Source organism: Tursiops truncatus, chromosome 6 (genome assembly GCF_011762595.2).
Source record: "Tursiops truncatus isolate mTurTru1 chromosome 6, mTurTru1.mat.Y, whole genome shotgun sequence".
NCBI classification, from domain to species: domain Eukaryota; kingdom Metazoa; phylum Chordata; class Mammalia; order Artiodactyla; family Delphinidae; genus Tursiops; species Tursiops truncatus.
Window position 1 is genome coordinate 33213809 of NC_047039.1, and position 23264 is coordinate 33237072.

At 43.0% G+C, this 23264-nt stretch overlaps 1 long non-coding RNA gene across 1 annotated transcript in view; it reads right to left on the reverse strand.

The window, feature by feature from the left end:
- Positions 1-23264, reverse strand: part of LOC109550741 (uncharacterized) — a 265141-nt gene that overhangs the window by 89647 nt on the left and 152230 nt on the right. Inside the window, exon 3 of the long non-coding RNA XR_012332467.1 lies at positions 1204-1325. This is a non-coding gene — a long non-coding RNA (uncharacterized lncRNA). The remainder of the gene's footprint in view (positions 1-1203; positions 1326-23264) is intronic.

Consider the following 23264-nt stretch of genomic DNA (forward strand, 5'->3'; position numbering starts at 1 on the left):
AAAATACAATCAGACAAAAGAGTGGAGAAGCTGTGATTTTAAAATTATACAACACTTGACAGAAAGTGTAACCCGGGAACTTTGCAACTAGACAATTTGCCCTTCGAGTATGATGCTAAGGGGTGAACTGGGGAATAAAATTCCTATAAGTTCTTCTTGAAAAATATTACTTATAAATAAATCCAACTCAATAAAAGAAAGAACAACATTTTTAAAAAAAGACACATACGTGGAGAAACCTTGATCAAAAAAAAATTAGTGGTAAGCATTAGCCCATCTATTTAAGCATCTAAGACTAAAGACCAAGGTAATTGTGGTTACAGAACAGGATGTAAATCATCAGCTTTGACAATTTAAAACAATCAAATAAGTAATGAGAACTCAGAGCAGCAGAAGTAGAAGAATGCACCTTTCCTCATGGGTCACAGTAGGGAGTCCACTGCTCCATCCAAAACTGAAAACTGAAATTTAAAAAAGCAAAACGATCCCCAACCTTTTCATCTTTTTTTTTCCCCTTAATTTCAGAAGCACTATTTTAGGAACTATTATCACATGTGGTGAAGAAACGTGTGTCTGATGTTCAGCAGTTCCTGCTGTTTCCCTTCACTTCTTCTGTTAAATTCAAGTAAAATTGAACTTAATATGTTTTAAATATAGCTTTCATTTTTATGAAAGTGCTTTCATTTATATAAAATTAGTTCTCTCCCTTTTCCTCTATGGATATATTCACAAAGACGCATGTAAGAAGGAAAATATATATACATTTGGGGAGTGATGTGTACCTAATACAAATGAGGGTTATTCTAGATTAGGGATTAGCAAACCACAGCCTACAAGGCCAAATCTGGCCCTAAATAAAGTTTTATTGGAACATAGTCACACCTCTTCATTTACATGTTATCTATGGCTGCTTTTCTGCTACAAGGGCAGAATTCAGTTGTAATAACAGAGACCATTGGGCCTCCAAAAGTGAAAATATTTACCATCTACATATCTGCAGAAAGTTTGGTGATCCCTGCATATAGATGGTGAGATTTGGGGGTGTGACGTGTTTTTTGGGTTTTTACCTTTTTTGTTATTTGTTGTATTGCATAGAATTTTCAATAAGTATTGTAATTTTTAATAAACCAATGAAACTACTTTGTATTTTAAAAATAACACCCTTCACTTGTGAGGTTTAGGCTAAATGACCTTCTGGCTCACCTGGAGCTTCATGCCCTTCTGTCTGAGAGACTGGTGTTTCCACAGAGAAGACTCAACATACGGCTGGCTGTCAGCTACGGGAATCTGGGCCAGTCTGTCAGGTCCCCATCTGAAGAAGGCAGCTGTGAGACAGGAGGGAAGGGGGCAGGACACAGCCTTTAAAAGAATGACATAGCCATTGAAGATATGACAAAAAGTTAGAACTAACTAAAAAATAATTATTAACTAACTAACCAATATGGCAGAAGATTCAACCTCCAGTAGACCTCATTATATGCTCGTTGTAATACATTAGCATATGCTAAATGACACACCCACAGGTGCGATGACAGTTCCGAGGCCGACCATAAAAGGCCAAAATGTGGCCCAATTCCTGGAAATCCCCACCTCTCCTCCAAAATGGTTGGAATAATCCTCCCACTTGTTAGCCTATGAAATTACCCAGCCCACAAAAACTAACCACCCCATATTTCAGGGCCACTCTCGCCTTCTGAGATGGACTACATTCTGTCTATGGAATGTGTATCTCTCTAAATAAATCCACTGCTTACCTATCACTTTGTCTCTCACTGAATTCTTTCTGTGACAAGACATAAAGAACTTGAGCTTCATTAAGTCCTGAGACCAGGTGGGCAACTTCAATTAAAAGACAGTGAGTGAAGGAGGAAACGTTTCCACACACTAGGGAGCCCCTTCACGGGCGGAGACTGCGGGTGGCGGAGGGGGAAGGCTTCGGAGCCGCGGACGAGAGCACAGCAACAGCGCTGCGAAGGGCAAAGCGGTGAGATTCCCGCACAGAGGATCGGTGCCGACCAGCACTCACCAGGCCGAGAGGCTTGTCTGCTCACCCGCTGGGGCGGGCGGGGCCTACAGCTGAGGCTCGGGCTTCGGTCGGAGCGCCAGGCGAGGACTGGAGTGGGCGGCATAAACACAGCCTGCAGGGGGTTGGTGCACCACGGCTAGCCGGGAGGGAGTCCAGGGAAAAGTCTGGGCCTGCCGAAGAGGCAAGAGACTTTTTCTTCCCTCTTTGTTTCCTGGTGCGCGAGGAGAGGGGATTAAGAGCGCTGCTTAAAGGAGCTCCAGAGACAGGCGCGAGCCGCGGCTAAAAGCGCGGACTCCAGAGACGGGCATGAGACGCTAAGGCTGCTGCTGCCGCCACCAACGGGCCTGTGTGCGAGCACAGATCACTCTCCACACCCCTCTTCCGCGGAGCCTGAGCAGCCCGCCACTGCCAGGGTCCCGGCATCCAGGGACAACTTCCGCCGGAAGAATGCACGGCGGCCTCAGGCTGGCGCAACGTCTCGCCGGCCTCTGCCGCCGCAGGCCCGCCCCGCACTCCGTGCCCCTCCCTCCCGCCCCGCCTGAGTGAGCCAGAGCTCCCGAATCAGCGGCTCCTTTAACCCTGTGTTGTCTGAGAGAAGAACAGACCCCCTCCGGCGACCTACACGCAGAGGCGGGGCCAAATCCAAAGCTGAGCCCCTGGGAGCTGTGAGAACAAAGAAGAGAAAGGGAAATCTCTCCCAGCAGCCTCAGGAGCAGCGGATTAAAGCTCCACAATCAACTTGATGTACCCTGCATCTGTGGAATACATGAATAGACAACCAATCATCCCAAATTAAGGATGTGGACTTTGAGAGCAAGATTATTTCTTTCCCTTTTCCTCTTTTTGTGAGTGTGTATGTGTATGCTTAGGTTTGAGATTTTGTCTGTATAGCTTTGCTTCCACCATTGGTCCTAGGGTTCTATCCATCCGTTTTCTTTTTTAAAATTTTTTTCTTTTTTTCTCTTAATAATTATTTTTTTATTTTAATAACTTTATTATATTTTATCTTATTTTATTTTACTTTATCTTCTTTCTTTTTTCCTTCCTTCCCTCCTTCCTTCCTTCCTCCCTCCCTCCCTCCCTCCTTTCTTCCTTTCTTTCTTTCTTTCTTTCTTTCTTTCTTTCTTTCTTTCTTTCTTTCTTTCTTTCTTCTTCTACTACTTCTTTCTTTCTACTTTTTCTCCCTTTTATGCTGAGCCGTGTGGATGAAAGGCTCTTGGTGCTGCAGCCAGGAGTCAGTGCTGTGCCTCTGAGGTGGGAGAGCCAACTTCAGGACACTGGTCCACAAGAGACCTCCCAGCTCCACATAATATCAAATGGCGAAAATCTCCCAGAGATCTCCATCTCAACACCAGCACCCAGCTTCACTCAACGACCAGCAAGCTACAGTGCTGGACGTCCTATGCCAAACAACTAGCAAGACAGGAACACAACCCCACCCATTAGCAGAGAGGCTGCCTAAAATCATAATAAGTCCACAGACACCCCAAAACACACCACCACACGTGGAACTGCCCACCAGAAAGACTAGATCCAGCCTCATCCACCAGAACACAGGCACTAGTCCCATCCACCAGGAAGCCTACACAACCCACTGAACCAACCTTAGCCACTGGGGACAGTCACCAAAAACAACAGGAACTATGAACCTGCAGCCTGAAAAAAGGAGACCCCAAACACAGATAAGCAAAATGAGAAGACAGAAAAACACAAAGCAGATGAAGGAGCAAGATAAAAACCCACCAGACCTAACAAATGAGGAGGAAATAGGCAGTCTACCTGAAAAAGAATTCAGAATAATGATAGTAAAGATGATCCAAAATCTTGGAAATAGAATAGACAAAATGCAAGAAACATTTGACAAGGACCTAGAAGAACTAAAGATGAAACAAACACTGATGAACACCACAATAAATGAAATGAAAAATACTCTAGATGGGATCAATAGCAGAATAACTGAGGCAGAAGAACGGATAAGTGACCTGGAAGATAAAATAGTGGAAATAACTACTGCAGAGCCGAATAAAGAAAAAAGAATGAAAACAACTGAGGACAGTCTCAGAGACCTCTGGGACAACATTAAACGCACCAACATTCGAATTATAGGGGTTCCAGAAGAAGAAGAGAAAAAGAAAGGGACTGAGAAAATATTTGAAGAGATTATAGTTGAAAACATCCCTAATATGGGAAAGGAAATAGTTAATCAAGTCCAGGAAGCACAGAGAGTCCCATACAGGAAAAATCCAAGGAGTAACACACCAAGACACATATTAATCAAACTGTCAAAAATTAAATACAAAGAAAACATATTAAAAGTAGCAAGGGAAAAAAAACAAATAACACACAAGGGAATCCCCGTAAGGTTAACAGCTGATCTTTCAGCAGAAACTCTGCAAGCCAGAAGGGACTGACAGGACATATTTAAAGTGATGAAGGAGAAAAACCTGCAACCAACATTACTCTGCCCAGCAAGGATCTCATTCAGATTTGATGGAGAAATTAAAACCTTTACAGACAAGCAAAAGCTGAGAGAGTTCAGCACCACCAAACGAGCTTTACAACAACTGCTAAAGGAACTTCTCTAGGCAAGAAACACAAGAGAAGGAAAAGACCTACAATAACGAGCCCAAAACAATAAAGAAAATGGGAATAGGAACATACATATCGATAATTACCTTAAATGTAAATGGACTAAATGCTCCCACCAAAAGACACAGATTGGCTGAATGGATACAAAAACAAGACCCATATATTTGCTGTCTACAAGAGACCCACTTCAGACCTAGAGACACATACAGACTGAAAGTAAGGGGATGGAAAAAGATATTTCATGCAAATGGAAACCAAAAGAAACCTGGAGTAGCAATTCTCATATCAGACAAAATAGACTTTAAAATAAAGACTATTAGAAGAGACAAAGAAGGACACTACATAATGATCAAGGGATCGATCCAAGAAGAAGATATAACAATTGGAAATATTTATGTACCCAACATAGGAGCACCTCAATACATGAGGAAAATACTAACAGCCATAAAAGGGGAAATCGACAGTAACACATTCATAGTAGGGGACTTTAACACCCCACTTTCAACAATGAACAGATCATCCAAAATGAAAATAAATACGGAAACACAAGCTTTAAATGATACAATAAACAAAATGGACTTAATTGATATTTATAGGACATTCCATCCAAAAACAACAGAATACACATTCTTCTCAAGTGCTCATGGAACAGTCTCCAGGATAGATCATATCTTGGGTCACAAATCAAGCCTTGGTAAATTTAAGAAAATTGAAATTGTATCAAGTATCTTTTCCAACCACAACGCTATGAGACTAGATATCAATTACAGGAAAACATCTGTAAAAACTACAAACACATGGAGGCTAAACAATACACTACTTAATAACGAAGTGATCACTGAAGAAATCAAAGAGGAAATTAAAAAATACCTAGAAACAAATGACAATGGAGACACGACGACCCAAAATCTATGGGATGCAGCAAAAGCAGTTCTAAGAGGGAAGTTTATAGCAATACAGTCCTACCTTAAGAAACAGGAAACATCGTGAATAAACAACCTAACCTTACACCTATAGCAATTAGAGAAAGAAGAACAAAAAAACCCCAAAGTTAGCAGACGGAAAGAAATCACAAAGACCAGATCAGAAATAAATGAAAAAGAAATGAAGGAAACGATAGCAAAGATCAATAAAACTAAAAGCTGGTTCTTTGAGAAGATAAACACAATTGATAAACCATTAGCCAGACTCATCAAGAAAAAAAGGGAAAAGACTCAAATCAATAGAATTAGAAATGAAAAAGGGGAAGTAACAACTGACACTGCAGAAATACCAAAGATCATGAGAGATTACTACAAGCAACTCTATGCCAATAAAATGGACAACCTGGAAGAAATGGATAAATTCTGAGAAATGCACCACCTACCAAGACTGAATCACGAAGAAATAGAAAATATGAACAGACCAATCACAAGCACTGAAATTGAAACTGTGATTAAAAATCTTCCAACAAAAAAAAGCCCAGGACCAGATGGCTTCACAGACGAATTCTATCAAACATTTAGAGAAGAGCTAACACCTATCTTTCTCAAACTCTTCCAAAATACAGCAGAGGGAGGAACACTCCCAAACTCATTCTACGAGGCCACCATCACCCTGATACCAAAACCAGACAAGGATGTACAAAGAAAGAAAACTATAGGCCAATATCACTGATGAACATAGATGCAAAAATCCTCAACAAAATACTAGCAAACAGAATCCAACAGCACATTAAACGGATCGTACATCATGATCAAGTGGGGTTTATTCCAGGAATGCAAGGATTCTTCAATATACGCAAGTCAATCAACGTGATACACCATATTAAAAAATGGAAGGAAATAAAACATATGATCATCTCAATAGATGCAGATAAAGCTTTCGACAAAATTCAACACCCGTTTATGATGCAGAAAGGAGGCATAGAGGGAACTTTCCTCAACATAATAAAGGCCATATATGACAAACCCACAGCCAACATCATCCTCAATGGTGAAAAACTGAAACCATTTCCACTAAGATCAGGAACAAGACAAGGTTGCCCACTCTCACCACTCTTATTTAACATAGCTTTGGAAGTTTTAGCCACAGCAATCAGAGAAGAAAAGGAAATAAAAGGAATCCAAATTGGAAAGGAAGAAGTAAAGCTGTCACTGTTTGCAGATGACATGATACTATACATAGAGAATCCTAAAGATGCTACCAGAAAACTACTAGAGCTAATCAATGAATTTGGTAAAGTAGCAGGATACAAAATTAATGCACAGAAATGTGTGGCATTCCTATACATTAATGATGAAAAATCTGAAAGTGAAATCAAGAAAACACTCCCATTTACCATTGCAACAAAAAGAATAACATATCTAGGAATAAACCTACCTAAGGAGACAAAAGACCTGTATGCAGAAAATTATAAGACACTGATGAAAGAAATTAAAGATGATACAAATAGATGGAGAGATATACCATGTTCTTGGATTGGAAGAATCAACATTGTGAAAATGACTCTACTACCTAAAGCAATCTACAGATTCAATGCAATCCCTATCAAACTACCACTGGCATTTTTCACAGAACTAGAACAAAAAATTTCACAATTTGTATGGAAACACAAGAGACCCCAAATAGCCAAAGCAATCTTGAGAAAGAAAAACGGAGCTGGAGGAATCAGGCTCCCTGACTTCAGACTATACTACTAAGCTACAATAATCAAGACCGTATGGTATTGGCACAAAAGCAGAAAGATAGATCAATGGTACAGGATAGAAAGCCCAGAGATAAACCCACGAACATATGGTCACCTTATCTTTGATAAAGGAGGCAGGAATGTACAGTGGAGAAAAGAGAGCCTCTTCAGTAAGTGGTGCTGGGAAAACTGGAGAAGTACATGTAAAAGTATGAGATTAGATCACTCCCTAACACCATACACAAAAATAAGCTCAAAATGGATTAAATACCTAAGTGTAAGGCCAGACACTATAAAACTCTTAGAGGAAAACATAGGCAGAACACTCTATGACATAAATCACAACAAGATCCTTTTTGACCCACCTCCTAGGGAAATGGAAATAGAAACAAAAATAAACAAATGGGACCTAATGAAACTTCAAAGCTTTTGCACAGCAAAGGAAACCATAAACAAGACCAAAAGACAACCTTCAGAATGGGAGAAAATATTTGCAAATGAAGCAACTGACAAAGGATTAATCTCCAAAATTTATAAGCAGCTCATGCAGCTCAATAACAAAAAACAATCAACCCAATCCACAAATGGGCAGAAGATCTAAATAGACATTTCTCCAAAGAAGATATACAGACTGCCAACAAACACATGAAAGAATGCTCAACATCATTAATCATTAGAGAAATGCAAATCAAAACTACAATGAGATATCATCTCACACCAGTCAGAATGGCCATCATCAAAAAATCTAGAAACAATAAATGCTGGAGAGGGTGTGCAGAAAAGGGAACACTCTTGCACTGTTGGTGGGAATGTAAATTGATACAGCCACTGTGGGAAACAGTATGGAGGTTCCTTAAAAAACTACAAATAGAACTACCATATGACCCAGCAATCCCACTACTGGGCATATACTCTGAGAAAACCATAATTCAAAAAGAGTCATGTACCAAAATGTTCATTGCAGCTCTATTTACAATAGCCCGGAAATGGAAACAACCTAAGTGTCCATCATCGGATGAATGGATAAAGAAGATGTGGCACATATATACAATGGAATATTACTCAGCCATAAAAACAAACGAAATTGAGCTATTTGTAATGAGGTGGATAGACCTAGAGTCTGTCATACAGAGTGAAGTAAGTCAGAAAGAGAGAGACAAATACCGTATGCTAACACATATATATGGAATTTAAGGGAAAAAATGTCATGAAGAACCTAGGGGTAAGACAGGAATAAAGACACAGACCTACTAGAGAATGGACTTGAGGATATGCGGAGGGGGTAGGGTAAGCTGTGACAAAGCGAGAGAGAGGCATGGACATATATACACTACCAAACGTAAGGTAGATAGCTAGTGGGAAGCAGCCGCATAACACAGGGAGATCAGCTCGGTGCTTTGTGACCGCCTGGAGGGGAGGGATAGGGAGGGTGTGAGGGAGGGAGACGGAAGAGGGAAGAGATATGGGAACATAGGTATATGTATAGCTGATTCACTTTGTTATAAAGCATAAACTAACACACCATTGTAAAGCAATTATATTCCAATAAAGATGTTAAAAAAATAAAAATAAAAAAAAGACAGTGGGTTCAAGCCCCAGGTCATGGGTTTAATTCCCAATCAGAGTTTCGTCTGGGTTCGAATCCCATCTGAGTTGTGCGGTTTCAGTTGTGTCACTGATTTTGGCAAATAATTTGAGAGTACTGTCCAAATAATAAGAAAATAGATAGGGGAAGGCAGGGGAAGAGAAATTTTTTTTCTATTTAGCATTTGCCAAAATCACAGCCTTCAGCAAATATCACATAACTCATTAAAAATTTCCTCATTTACTGAAACTAAAATGGAAGTGGCCCAAGAATCCGAAGAAAAGCTAATCAATCCTGCTCATGTGTTTAAAATCTCTTTCTCAACAGCATGTTAAATTCCCCATGCCCAAATAAAGGCATTTTCTCAAGAGTCACCTCATAAAATGTTTCAGAATCCACACAATCCAAAGAAGGATGGTCAGAACCTGTGAAATACCGTCTGATTCACTTGTGAGAGAGAGAGGTTGTCACACCGACAGCTGAGAGGAGAGAAAAGCTGCCCAGACGTGTCCATCACTTTGAGCTTCGCCCTTCAGCCTCTGGGCCACCCTCTGCACAGAGCTTTTCCACCAGGCAAACCTCCCTGATGATTTAAGCAGCCAAAGCAATCCCAGTGCAGGACGTAGGCTTGTCCCCGTTCTGCGTATCAGTTCACCCAGCATAAATTATTAATTAATTGCAGAGCATTCCAAGGGCATGGAGGCCTCATTCTGCAGGATGAGCTAGCTATCACCCACTGGAAACAAGGAGAAAACTTAAGACCTATGAATTACAGGTTTCATGATTCAAGATGTTTTCTGTCTTAAAATAATCATTAATGTTGATTTTATTCCCTCATTGAATAAATGTGCATATTCCCAGAACAGTAAATCTCCCCAACAGCAGCCAGAATAAAAAGGTCTCCAACAGAAACCTTCTGCTTCCTTCCTGATTAGAAAGCAACTTTATTTTTTTCAAGAAAAGAAAAAAATTTATATTAAGGATCATTTTTACTAGAAAGGGTAACTGATCAACTATATCTAAAATCAGAAACTGCAAAAATTTTTCTTCATACATCTTCAGGTTTCTTACACAATCAGAAAGTTTTAAAATCATTTTTTATAGGTAAAAATTGAATTAGTTGGGTATGCAACACAAGTTGAAGTTGTCTAAGAAAAGTGCTTATAGGGCTTCCCTGGTGGCACAGTCGTTAAGAATCCACCTGCCAATTCAGGGTACATGAGTTCGAGCCCTGGTCCGGGAAGATCCCACATGCCGCTGAGCAACTAAGCCCATGCGCCACAACTACTGAGCCTGCACTCTAGAGCCCGTGAGCCACAACTCCTGAAGCCCGTGCACCACAACTACTGAAGCCTGCGCGGCTAGAGCCCATGCTCCGCAAACAAGAGAAGCCACCATAATGAGAAGCCCGCACACCGCAACAAAGAGTAGCCCCCACTCGCCACAACTAGAGAAAACCCGCAATGAAGACCCAACGCAGCCAAAAATAAATAAAATAAATTTTTTTTAAAGTGCTTATAAATTCTTGTCATGAAACAAAAAGCTAGAAGAGGGCTTCCTTAGTGGCACAGTGGTTAAGAATCTGCCTGCCAATGCAAGGGACATGGGTTCAGGCCCTGGTCTGGGAAGATCTCACATGCCACGGAGCAACTAAACCCTTGCACCACAACTACTGAGCATGAGCTCTAGAGCCTGCAAGCCACAACTACTGAGCCTACATGCCACAACTACTGAAGCCGGTGTGCCTAGAGCCTGTGCTCCGCAGCAAGAGAAGCCACGATAATGAGAAGTCCGCGCACCTCAACAGAGTAGCCCCCGCTCACCACAACTAGAGAAAGACCACACACAGCAATGAAGACCCAACACAGCCATAAATAAATACATAAATACATAAATAATTTTTTAAAAAAACTAGAAGGTATTTCTTTTGGAGAATTTACAATTTTTTTCTCAAATTTTACAGTTCCTCCTTATCTTATTATCAGTCATCCAGATGCTCAATGAAATCTAGGATATTCTCCCAAATATGTAAAGTTCTCCACCCTGTCTTGCCTCCACTACCCCATCCCCATTCCCCAAAGTCCCCTATTGAAAAAAAGAAAAAGACAAACATGACAATCTTTTTAAAGAAGAAAGAGAGGAAATGCAGATGTGTTTCAAAATGTCATCCTTCAACTGAACCACAAAAATGCTGAGGTCCAGTTAGGGAGGCCAGCCTATCTACAGAGGTACATTTCCCCATGAATATGCAGGACAATTGCTCTGCAAATCAGCCAAGATATTAAGAGCAATTCAAAAACAAACAACTTATTATTCTGGATCAGAAATCCAATCCTGGGGATGAGAAAAATGGGTGAAGGAGGTCAAAAGATACAAACTTCCAGTCATAAAGTAAATAAGTCCTAGAAATATAATGTACAGCATGTTGACTATAATTAACAATACTGTGTTGCATATTAGAAAGTTGTTAAGAGAGTAGATTTTAAAAGTTATCATCACAAGAATAAAAATCTGTGACTACATAAGATGACAGATGTCAACTAGACTTATTGTGGTGATCATTTCACAATGTATACAAGTATGGAATCATTGTACACCTGAAACTAATATAATGTTATATTCAATTATATCTCAATTTTAAAAAGAAAAAAAAGAAATCTAATCACATTGCTAAAGCCCAGATATTCCATGGTCCATTCATCATTTAAGTCAAACTAAAACATTCCCAAAGGAAAAAAGCCAACTGAGAGAAAATGTTTGGGGTTTCAAGCCTAAGGAAGCAAGGTCTACATATCTAACTTTACTCTTTGCCTGTCTAGACATCTTCTTTTGTGAGCTGAACATTTTGAATGATATGTTGTAGAGACTCTGAATTTTGTTGTATTCCTCTAAGAAGTGTGACAATTTGTTCTGACAAGCAGTTAAATGCTAAGATGTCATCTTGATCCTGTTCGGTCTTGGGTTTGGGCCTTTTTAAGGCAGGTCTATTTCATCTTTGGTGTCAGTGCTATGGCATGCGTGCCCCTTATTCCTAGGACACAGTCCTTTCTCCTGAGATGAGCCTTTCTGGGGACTCAAATAAGTGTTCAGCTCCACTTTAGCTGGATCAGAACACCAACATCTCCCTAACATGTGCAACTTCTAAAATCACTGTTCACCTTTCAGTCCTCTAGAAGCTGTTCTCAATTGACTTTGTAGAGTCTCATTCAGTGCATATGTAGCTGAAGATTTGGCAAAGGACTAGAAGGAAGTCCCTAAACAGATTTCTGGGTCTGTTTCTCTTCAGCTCCCTCCTCTCTGGTACCCAAACCTGCAAGTTCCTCGGCCTTAGCAACTTTGACCTTCTGACTTTTCATCCTTCCCGCAGCCAGACTCCTTACAGTAGAGAAAATGCCTCAGGCGAAAAGTTGGCGTGAAAGAGGACTTCACCTTGCATACTTCCCTCCTCTCAAGAGCTGCAGCCCTCTGACACTCACTGCCTGAGAATAGTTGCTCATATATTTTGCCCCATTTTATAGCTGTTAACAGTAAAAAAATAAACCTATGACTCTGTCTTGGCAAGAACGGGAAGTTCGATGTATGTTAACATGCCAATAATGTTCATTGTTCTAAGCATAACAAAGACCTCTAAGCTGAAGTCACCAACAATCAGGTTTTTGTTGTTGTTGTTGTTGCTGTTTTTAATTGAGGTATAGTTGATTTACAATATTGTATTAATTTCAGCTGTAAAGTGATTCAGTTATACACACGTATTTTTTTTTCCAGATTCTTTTCCCTTATTACATTCCCTAGTTGTCATTTAAGCTCTCCGAATCTCAGTTTTCAACTCAGTAAAATAAGCTAAGCTACACTATCACTGATGTCCCTTCTGGCTCTAGCACTTTATGACCCTTCTACTTCCACTATGTATGCTGGCTTAATGAGATGCACTACTTCAGGGGATCAAACCAGCAGTTCTTTGCAAAGAAAAAGTCCTTTCTGAAGCTCTTAGCCCATAAGAAATTCGTTGGGCCTCCAAACCCTCCAGCAGTCCTCTCCATTCTTGAACAATGGTGTACGGGGGTCCAGGTCAGCACAGAGGGTGGGAATCTACAAGCAGAGCGTGGCAGACCAAGTCAGACTTCAGAGCCCAACAGACCCAATTTCCAAGCTCCTATATAGAGAGGTCCTTTCACTTCACCTCTCTGAACCTGCTTCTTCATCTATGAAATGGCCAGAATAATGCTACCTTGCAGGGCTATTTTGGAGATCAAATGAGCTAAGCTGCTAATGTATATGTTTGGAGGTAACCCACTGAAGACTTTTTTCCTACTGATATTTAAAGATACACAGAGACCTCTGGAAAATTGCAACTCATACATTAAGTTTTGAAATTCCTTCCCCACCAGCCCATCGGCACCATCCCCCTTGCATGACTGCCATTATCACCACCACTGCATGGAGGGGGCGAGAGCAGTAATCAGTAGTCAGTAGTACCCCCAAAGTGGTGTCTCATTGCCTATACCCTTCCTTAGGAAGGAATCAGATTTGGTTTTTTTCACTTTAAATGAAAAACAATTGGGAAGGCTTTGATCAATGAACATTATCTCCAGAAGGGAATGGAATACATTTTTTAGATTTTGAGAACTGCAAAGGAAAACCACCTCAGCACCTGGTCTCCTCAATGTCTTTAACCACCTGCCCAAAATATTCTCAGAACTACAGGGAGGCAGGGTTTCAGATCCTCGGGGGAGGTCCCATGAGCCATTCAGGGGTGTTCAGCCCTAGAGGAAAAGGACTGAGGACAGAGAGCTGCTCCAGAGAATCCACCGAGTGAGGCCCAGAGGGGGGAAAACCAGCCTTCCTCTGAAGGGCACCAACCTGCAATTGGTGATGGGGCAGGGGCCACACGGTCAAATGGATGGGGATAATCTGTGTTCAGCAGCGCCCCCAAGTGTCAAGAAGTAGCCACTACAGAGAGCTGGCCAACGCTAAGATTTTCCCACACTCGAAAATGGAAGTTTGTAGTAATTTCTTCTCAGTCCACAAATGTTTCAAGAAGTTTATGGATGATCCAAAAAGGAGAGGAAATCCCACGGCTGTGATCATCAGCTTTCTGCCACTCTAGTGGCTGGACACCTGGGCCTATGTGTTCTGCATCAGCTCCCACCTACGTATTACAGGCATGCAGACCAGAAAAAGGGCTCATCACATGGCAGGTACTCAACAAATTCTTAATATCAACAAATGTGAGCTAAACTACATAAGGACAAATGCATATATATATATATATATATGTATATATATATATGATGGAGGCAGGACTTAGTCAAAATGATGTTCACTAAAATATAAGCTTTGTAAAGATAGAATTTTTCTCACTTTGTCCACTGCTCGTTCCCCAGAATTTAGAGCAATGCCTGACATGCACAGATTAACAAATATTTGTTAAATTTCATGTTAAACAAATGGAAGGGAAGGCAGGACTTCTTATAAGTGTCCAACGACTATGTCCTGATCCCTTTACTGTCCATTATATTTATCAGCAGCTTGAAAAAAGACCTAGAAAGGCCACTTATCAAATTAGCTGACAACATTAAGCTGGGAAAAATAGTTACTATGCTGAATAACTTGCATTAAAATACTGGGAAAAAAAGGACTCAAGCTAGAAAACTGGGCTGCAACCAACAAGATGAAATGTAATTCATACAGATTTCCACAGACAGGCTGAAAAAGTCAAATGTACAATTTCAGGACAGAGAAGGCCTGGCTTCACAGAAGTCTCAGAGGAAAGGACTTAAGCAACAAGGCCTGTATTAGCAACACTTGACACTATCACAACACTCATGCATGACAGATGGCCTCGTTGGAAGGGAGGGTCAAGAATAATGGTGAAGTGGTGGAGTAGTTCTATGGTGTCACGTATAGAATGTCACATTCATCTGGGGTATCACTTGGGTCCAATGGGGTGGGCCCAGAGAGGAATGCATAAAATAATGAGTGAGGAATCTTGAAAATGTATCATCTGAGGACAGTTAAAAACAAGAACAAGGGTTCGTTGCAGAAAAAAAAGGCTCCTGGAGGGACAAGACTGTGTTTTCCAATACTAGTAGAACTGCCTTTGGTTCTGTATACACCCAACAGACAAAACTAAGGCTAGTAGATAGAAATTACAAGGCTTTAGAAGAGCTTCTCACAATCTAAAGCTGTTTGGAAATGGAATTAGCTGTCTTGGGAAGTTGTGGTTCCCAGTCACTAAAAGGAAAGAGAGGAGAATGTATTTGTATTTGTATTTGTATTTACTGAGCACGTGCTGCGTGTCAGGCACTGGACTAGAAGATTTGTGTGATCTCAGTTCTTCCCCACATTCATCCTGTGATATAAGCATTTATTATTGATATAGAATCCTTATATTCAAAACTACCCACCTGTAGATGGGTGGTTAATTGGGAAAAAAAATAAAGCACGGAATCATAAAAGACGATACGTACATAACTCAAATATTCAATTTCGACTTAATACATATGAATGTTCTTTCATTCCCCAGCTTTGGTGTTGACCCAAGGCCTTTCTTTGAGGATAGATCTGCTGATTGGATCCACATGGTCTTTCTCTCATAAACTCCACCTATATGTAGTGATCATGATTTCCAGTTTCTATTTCTTTAAAGTGGAGCAAGAATTTAAACCCTCTTAAGAAGCAATCTAAATTGGAGACTTTTTCCAGGTTTTCACCACACCTTGATACCTATCTCCTCTACACCTAATTTAAAAGTCAGTTTTTACTACTGGAATCTAGCAATTCTACTCCTGGTTATACACCCAAAGGAAATAAAATCACTATCTTGAAGAGATCTCTGCACTCCCAAGTTCATTGCAGCATTATTTGCAATAGTCAAGACATGGAAACCACCTGGATCGATTGATAGATGAATAGATAAAGAAAATGTGATATACATATCTTATGCTAAATGAAATAAGTCAGACAGAGGAAGAAATACTGTATGATATCACTTACACGTGGAATCTAAAAAAGAAACTCACAGGCGCAGAGAGTATGTTAGTGGTTGCCAGGGGGTTGGAGCAGGGGAAATGGGGAGCTGTTTGTCTGAAGGGTACGAACTCCCAGTTATAAGATGAATACGTTCCAAGGATGTAATGTACAGCATGGTGACTATAGTTAACAATACTGTATTATATGTTTGAAAGTTAAGAGAGTAGACCTTAAAAGTTCTCACCATAAAAAAAAAATAGGGCTTCCCTGGTGGCGCAGTGGTTGAGAGTCCACCTGCCGATGCAGGGGACACGGGTTCGTGCCCTGGTCCGGGAAGATCCCACATGCCGCAGAGCGGCTAGGCCCATAAGCCATGGCCGCTGAGCCAGCATGTCCGGAGCCTGTGCTCCGCAGCGAGAGAGGCCACGACAGTGAAAGGCCCACATAACGCAAAAAAAAAATAATAAAATAAAAATAAAATAAAATAAAATAAAATAAAAGTGTAACCATGTGAGGTGATGTATGTTAACTAGATTTTGTGGTAATCATTTCACAACGTATACATATATGAAATCATCACGTGTACACCTTAAACTTACACAATGTTATTTGTCAATTCTATCTCAATAAAGCTGGGTGGGGGAAGCCAGTTTCTTATCAACTCACCCCAGAACAAACAAAGCAATGGCAGGACCCCAGAATCTGGGTATTTGATTCATTTCCCCAGTGATCCAGGGGAAGCCATGAACTGAGGACCCTGGAACCTCAAAGGTGGACCAGCCCTGTAATCTCACCTAAGAGGAACTTGGCCTAGGAGGTTGCTGAAACTGCCCAAAGGCGTCAACGCTGCAGCTTCCCCTCACTTTTCACCGCCTCGCCCTCTGCAAGTCTTGGGTGGAAGAAGCTCCCCCTTCCCCGCCCCACCCCCGACCCCTCAGAAAGAAAGGCCCTGGGGGCTCCAGCTGGTAAGTGAAAGAAAACGACAAGCTCTCCATCAAATCCAATCCCTTTCTTAGGTTCTGGGGTCTCGCCCCGTCCCCGGACACCCTTGCCTGATGGACACAACCTTGCTCTTTGCCTCGCCACCCTCACTCACATCCTGGTCTGCCTAAATCAACCCAGCTTCTCCCTCGGATTCTTTCGTGCAATACACCCCCTGCTTGCAGCTAAGGGGCTCTTAGCCAGGAGACATTCTAATAGGAAAGAAGACAGGGAAGAGCCAGAGGATATCTGTTACAGCCATTATTTTCTACTCAGGATCTTATTTAGCATCTTTACTTGAGGGCCATAAATTGAACCTAGAGGAAGCCTCCCCGCCCCTCCCCCAGTGCACAGTGGGGAGTTCATTAAAACGGGGACGCGTTACCTTGGGCCGATCCAAGGGAAACACTGTCACCACGTGGCCACTCCGGGTCATCACAGGCTGCCGCCGGCTTTCCCAGCGCCTCCTCCACCGGAGTGGGACCCAAACGGCATGAAAAAACAGGTGGGCGCTCACATCACTTCCCTTCTTCTCTTTAAAAACTATTTCGTGTATAGTAATAGAAATACACTCACATGGCACAAAACTCATAAGGTACAAAAGCTCTACAATGTAAAGGCAATCCCTCCACCCTTGCACCCAGAGGCATTATTTAACTGAGCATTTCTTGCGTAGCCGGCAGGAGGCGCTCTAAGCACACACGCAGGTACTCTCGTATCTGCACCAGTGCGAGGACGCTCGCCTCTGGTGTTCGCTGCTGTATCCCTGGTGCATGGCTGACACAACCAGTCTGTGCCTTGATCTTTTCACCTACTTTATCTCATGCACAGTCCCTTTCTCTTGCAAATTTCAAAATCCCTTCTCTCACAAATACAGTAGGAGAAATCAGAGATAGTTGATAAGAGACATGATTTTAGCAAAGTGGTCCTGCCTGCCCACGCAAAATCAACCCAGAACACTCACAGTGAAATAAGTCTTAGAAACCCCCAGTTCAACCTTCTATTTTACAGATGAGAAGACAGAGGGGAAGATGTCCTGGGCTCATGTAGATTGAGCTGAACGTTTAGTTAGGGGGTCTGTACCTTGTCTTTAACCTCGTGCCTGCCAGCTCTCCAGCTTTGCCTCCTGCCCCCTGTCCTAAGGGGCCCTGATCCCGAGGGCCCAGTGCTGACCTTCCTCCCAGCGTTTACCAGAAATCTGGGCTCATTCCACCTGAGACCTGCTGCTAAATTCGGCAACTCCAAGGACCCTCCCTGGTCCTGAACAGCCCTGAGCACCAGCCCATGGGGTGAGCCAAACAGAATGGGCCTCAGCTGCCCTTAGAGCTCAGGTGCAGCATGAGAAATTTAGGCTGGACAGACCCAAAGAAGACTTTCTGAATGGGCAAGATTTTACAATCCAGAAATGAGTGCCAAGGAAACTAACAGAATCTTTTCTGGAGATCTTTACAGATGGATTAAGTTTTTAAAAAATGATGTGTATAATAATGAATCTATAATACCATAAAACACCAGATAAAACCTAATTAAAGAGCTGGAGGACTGCCTTGCATTTGAAATTCTCTTTCCAACATGCACTGACTGTATGCATTTTGCATAGTCAATATTTATTAATATTTAATTTTTTATTAATTCATATAAGGTGTGTATATTACACACCTATTTAGGTGAACTATATGTGCCACACTTTACACTGCCATTACCATGATGGTAACTTGAAGATTGTCAGGCAAAATATTTGCATTTCTATTTCATGAGGAAAGGAATCCAAGTGTTGTTTTCCCCTTAATTGGTAGTTTCATAATTAATTGAGTGCATTGCAAGTTTTAACTTTTTGGCTCGTTATATAATGGATCATTTTGGAATCGACCAAGGAACTATCCTTATTTTTAATGATCTGCAAATAGAAGTAATGCTAGTTGGCAGCATTTGATTTTAAGGACTCGATCAATAATTGTGTTTTAGAATATGGAAAAGCCCAAACGTGTGCAGGAAGGAATCTAGGATCATGGAAGGTTAGAGCTGGTATCTGAGAGATGGAACCCTAGCAAGAGGGGGGAACTGAGGCACAGTGACAGCCAGAGAAGATTTGGGGGAAGTTCAACCTCAGTCTGCCTGTGACATGGGTACCTGGTAAGCTCCCAGTTCGAAACAGGGGCTTGTTTTACCAGCTTCCTGGCCTCCTACGTATAAGCAAACATCCCTAGGGCAACTCTGAGGGAGAGCCTGTTCCTTCTGCGGACATTTGAAGTGACCTTCCTCCCAGCTTCTCCCACCTCCCCCCACCCCACCTACCTCCCAGCTTTGACCACCAGCCCCCTCTCCTGGCAGTTCGTTTGCATCACTGTGAATAATTGAGCGCCTTAAATGCCAGCTGCTTCTAATCAGTGCCTGCCTGCATGACATGCATAGGTTTAGGGAAGCAACTGGCAAAGATGGGGCATGCTTTCTGTCACCAGAGCCAGAGTTAGCCAAGGCCCCCGCTTTCCCTGGAGGAACAGGTACTTAAAGGTACTAAGTCCTCCCCAAGGGCCCAGAATGGCAGCTGAGTGCACCTGAGACCCGCTGATCTCAGGGAGCAGATCCCAGCTGCCCGAAGACTCTTGCCATGAGTGGGATGGCCAGCCGGTAGGTGGAAAACGGGAGAAAGCAGAGAGAAAAGCGTACCCCTGAGCACGGGCCAGCAGAGGGTCTGCTCCGAGCCCTGTGCTCTGGCCAGGAGAACACACCTTCCCGGGAGATTGCGACTCTTCCCTGCACAAAAGTGACTTCTGCTCCAAAGTTGCACATCCGAGGGCTGCAGTCTCCCTTTCTAAATTTATCTACCAGGAAGAGACACTTTCTCCCAAAATTTACACACAGAGGCCAGCAGGGCCCCACTCTGTCCTCCCTGAAGGCCCTGTGGGGAGCACGTTCCAGGACCAGCTGTGCAGGGTGAGAGGGTGGCTCCCCGACCTTCTTGCCAAGACAGGACAGGAGTTGAGTGGGAAAGTGCACGGTGCACAGCCGTGACCTGGGGAAGCCTTACAGCACCCAGATGGACCATATGTCATCACCTCGATCTGTGAGGTGAGCCAGGCAGGGCTGATTGCCCTGCTCTCAGGCTTCAACACCCAGGACTGAGCCCAGGGGTGGGTCAGCGAGCACTCCCAGGCCACAAACGCAGGTGGTTGTAGTGGGACTTGAACTCAAGGTTTTTACCTCCATACCTTCCATCCTCTGCTCCTCCAACAGGACTTCCTGACGTAGTGTGATGTCCCCAGCAGGGCTGTGAGATCTGCTTTGCAGACATGCTGTGGGTTGGAAATGCGAGAGAGGTGGAGGTGTCTGGCCTTGCTCCGCATTTTTACCCCGTCCCCACAGTCTGCTGATGGTATCATCCACTGTCTGTGGATGGTATCTATCCACCTCCACTGCCACGGTCAAAGCTACCAACATCTCTTGCTTGAAAAACTGCAGCGGCCTCTTCAGAAGTCAAATATGTATAAAAAATTACACATGTTCTGGTTGCCTCACAGAGTCACAGTGAAGGTGAAATGAAATATTGGATTGGCCAAAAAGTTCCTTCAGTTTTTAAGTAAAAATAAAAGACACATTTTTCATTTGTACCAAGAACTTTATTGAACAACATATTCACCCTTTTGTTCCACTACCTTCGGCCATTTTTTAGGCAACTTCATAATTCCATCTTCCCAAAACTTTTTATCTTTTTGAGCAAAGAACTGTTCCAGGTGCCTTTTACAGTCTTCTAGGGAATTGAAACTTCTTCCATTAGGAGAATTTTGTAAAGACTAAAATAAATGGAAATCCGAAGGTGCAATGTCTGGTGAATACAGTGGATGAATCAGACCTTCCCAGCCAAGCTGTAACAGTTTTTGCCTGGTCATCAAAGAAACATGTGGTCTTGCGTTATCCTGATGGAAAATTATGCGTTTTCTGTTGACTAATTCTAGACGTTTTTCATCAAGTGCTGCTTTCAGTTGGTCTAATAGGGAGCAGTACTTGTTGGAATTAATCGTTTGGTTTTCCGGAAGGAGCTCATAATAGAGATCTCCCTTCCAATCCCACCATAGACACAACATCACCTTCTTTGGATGGAGACTGGCCTTTGGTGTGGTTGGTGGTGGTTCAGTTCGCTTGCCCCACGATCTCTTCCATTCCACATTGTTGTACAGTATCCATTTTTCATTGCCCATCACCATTTGTTTTAAAAACGGAATGTTTTCATTACATTTCAGTAGAGAATCATATGCAGAAATAGTGTCAAGAAGGTTTTTTTCACTTAACTTATGTGGAACCCAAACATCAAAGCGATTCATATAACCAAGCTGGTGCAAATGATTTTCAGCGCTTGATTTGGCTATTTTGAATATGTCAGCTATCTCCCACATGGTATAACGTTGATTGTTCTCAATTAATGTTTCAGTTTGATCGCTATCAACTTCAACTGGTCTACCTGACCATGGGGCATCGTCCAGCAAGAAATCTTCAGCACACAAAACTTCGCAAACCTCTTTTGAGAAGTTCAGTCAATCACAGCACCTTCTCCATACACTGCACAAATCGTTCTTTTGCGTTTCAGTTGCATTTTTACCTTTATTGAAATAATAAAGCATAATATGCCAAAAATGCTGCTCTTTTTCTTCCATCTTCAATATTAAAATAGCTACACAAAAATTCACCAATTTTGATAAGTTTTTATTTTTTAATAAATTTATTTAGTTATTTATTTATCTTTGGCTGCGTTGGGTCTTTGTTGCTGTGCGTGGGCTTTCTCTAGTTGAGGCGAGTGGGGACTGCTCTTCGTTGCGGTGCGCGGGCTTCTCATTGTGGTGGCTTCTCTTGTTGTGGAGCACAGGCTCTAGGTGTGTGAGCTTCAGTAGTTGTGGCATGCGGGCTCAATAGTTGTAGCTCATGGGCTCTAGAGCACAGGCTCAGTAGTTGTGGCACACAGGCTTAGTTATTCCATGGCATGTGGGATCTTCCCGGACCAGGGCTCGAACCCACATCCCCTGCATTGACAGGCAGATTCTAAACCACTACACCACCAGGGAAGTCTGATAAGTTTCTTTCTAATGCACACTGATATGACAGCTGTCACAATACAATCTAACAAAATTGCTTCGAATGAAGTTAAGGACAGCTAAGTGCTACTAGAGCTAGCTTATGGAAAATGAACAAACAAACCTTTTGGCCAACACAATAGTATATGGGAAAATACCTATCCCAATGCCTGGCACATTCTATATGCTCAAAAATGTTCTTTCAATTTAAAAGGGAGATAAGGTGGGAAGATGCAGAGTTCGCATCTCCCCAGAACTATGGTGCCTGCTGGATGCTGGTGGGGGACCCCTACACCCAAGGAGATGGGAGGAAACCCCAAGCGAACCGGTAGGATGTTGGGGGACTGAGGGGGGAGGAGAAGTGGAGGCTGGACAGGACCGGCGCCCTGAGGCGTGGCTGAGAGGGGGAGGGGTTCCCACGCCTGGAGGGACCCTCGGGGGCTCGGGTCAGTGGGGGCGCATGCCCAGCGTTTCCCTTGCCCAGTCGCTGGGGAAGTCTGCCCAGCTCTTGGGCTGGGTTCTACACCCTCAGAGATCCCCTCCTGACCCGGTTTGTCCTGAGGGCATACGAGTGAGGCCAGGAGAGAACAGGAGAGGCAGGGGAGGGGAGTGGAGGGTGTTTGCCCCACCTACTCGGCCCGGGGAGCCTGCTGAGCTTCCAGGCCTGTCCCCCACCCTCCAAAGCCCCCTCCAGGCCACGTGGGTCCTGAGGGCATAGGAGGGAGGCTGGGGAGATCAGGAGAGGCAGGCAGGAGGGGGCCTCCTGACTGGAGGAGCAGGAGAGGAGTGGAGGGCATTTATCCACCCACTCGGGGCCAGGAAGCCTGCTGGGCTCCCAGGTGGGGTCTCCCACCCTCTGAGACCGGAGGTGGGAGGCACGCCTAGGCCCCTTCTGTTCCGTTGAGCCTAAGCCCCACCCCCCACACCTCCCAGGGCCTTTTCCAGCCCTGTGGGTCCTAAGCATAGGCCCCACCCACCACCCAGACCTCCTCCCTGCTTAGCCCCGCCCTCCACAGCCAGGGCCTTTTCCACCTTTTTTTTTTTCTCCTCCTCTTTTTTACTATTGTGGTTCTGTTTTACCTTCTGCTTGTTGTTTCACCTATATTTTTATTTTTATATTCTTTCTAACATATCTGTAGTTTCCTAGTCTAATTTTATTTTTTACTTTGTTATTGTTCTCCTTTTTTTAAATTTTTTGCCACCCCCTGCGGCTTGCAGGATGTTGGTTCATGAGCCGGGGGTCTGGCCGAAGCTCCTGAGGTGGGAGCTCTGAGTCCGAACCACTGAACTAATAGAGAACCTCAGACCCCAGGGAATATTCATTGGAGTGAGGTCTCCCGGAGGTCCTCATCTCAGCACCAAGACCCAGCTCTACCCAAT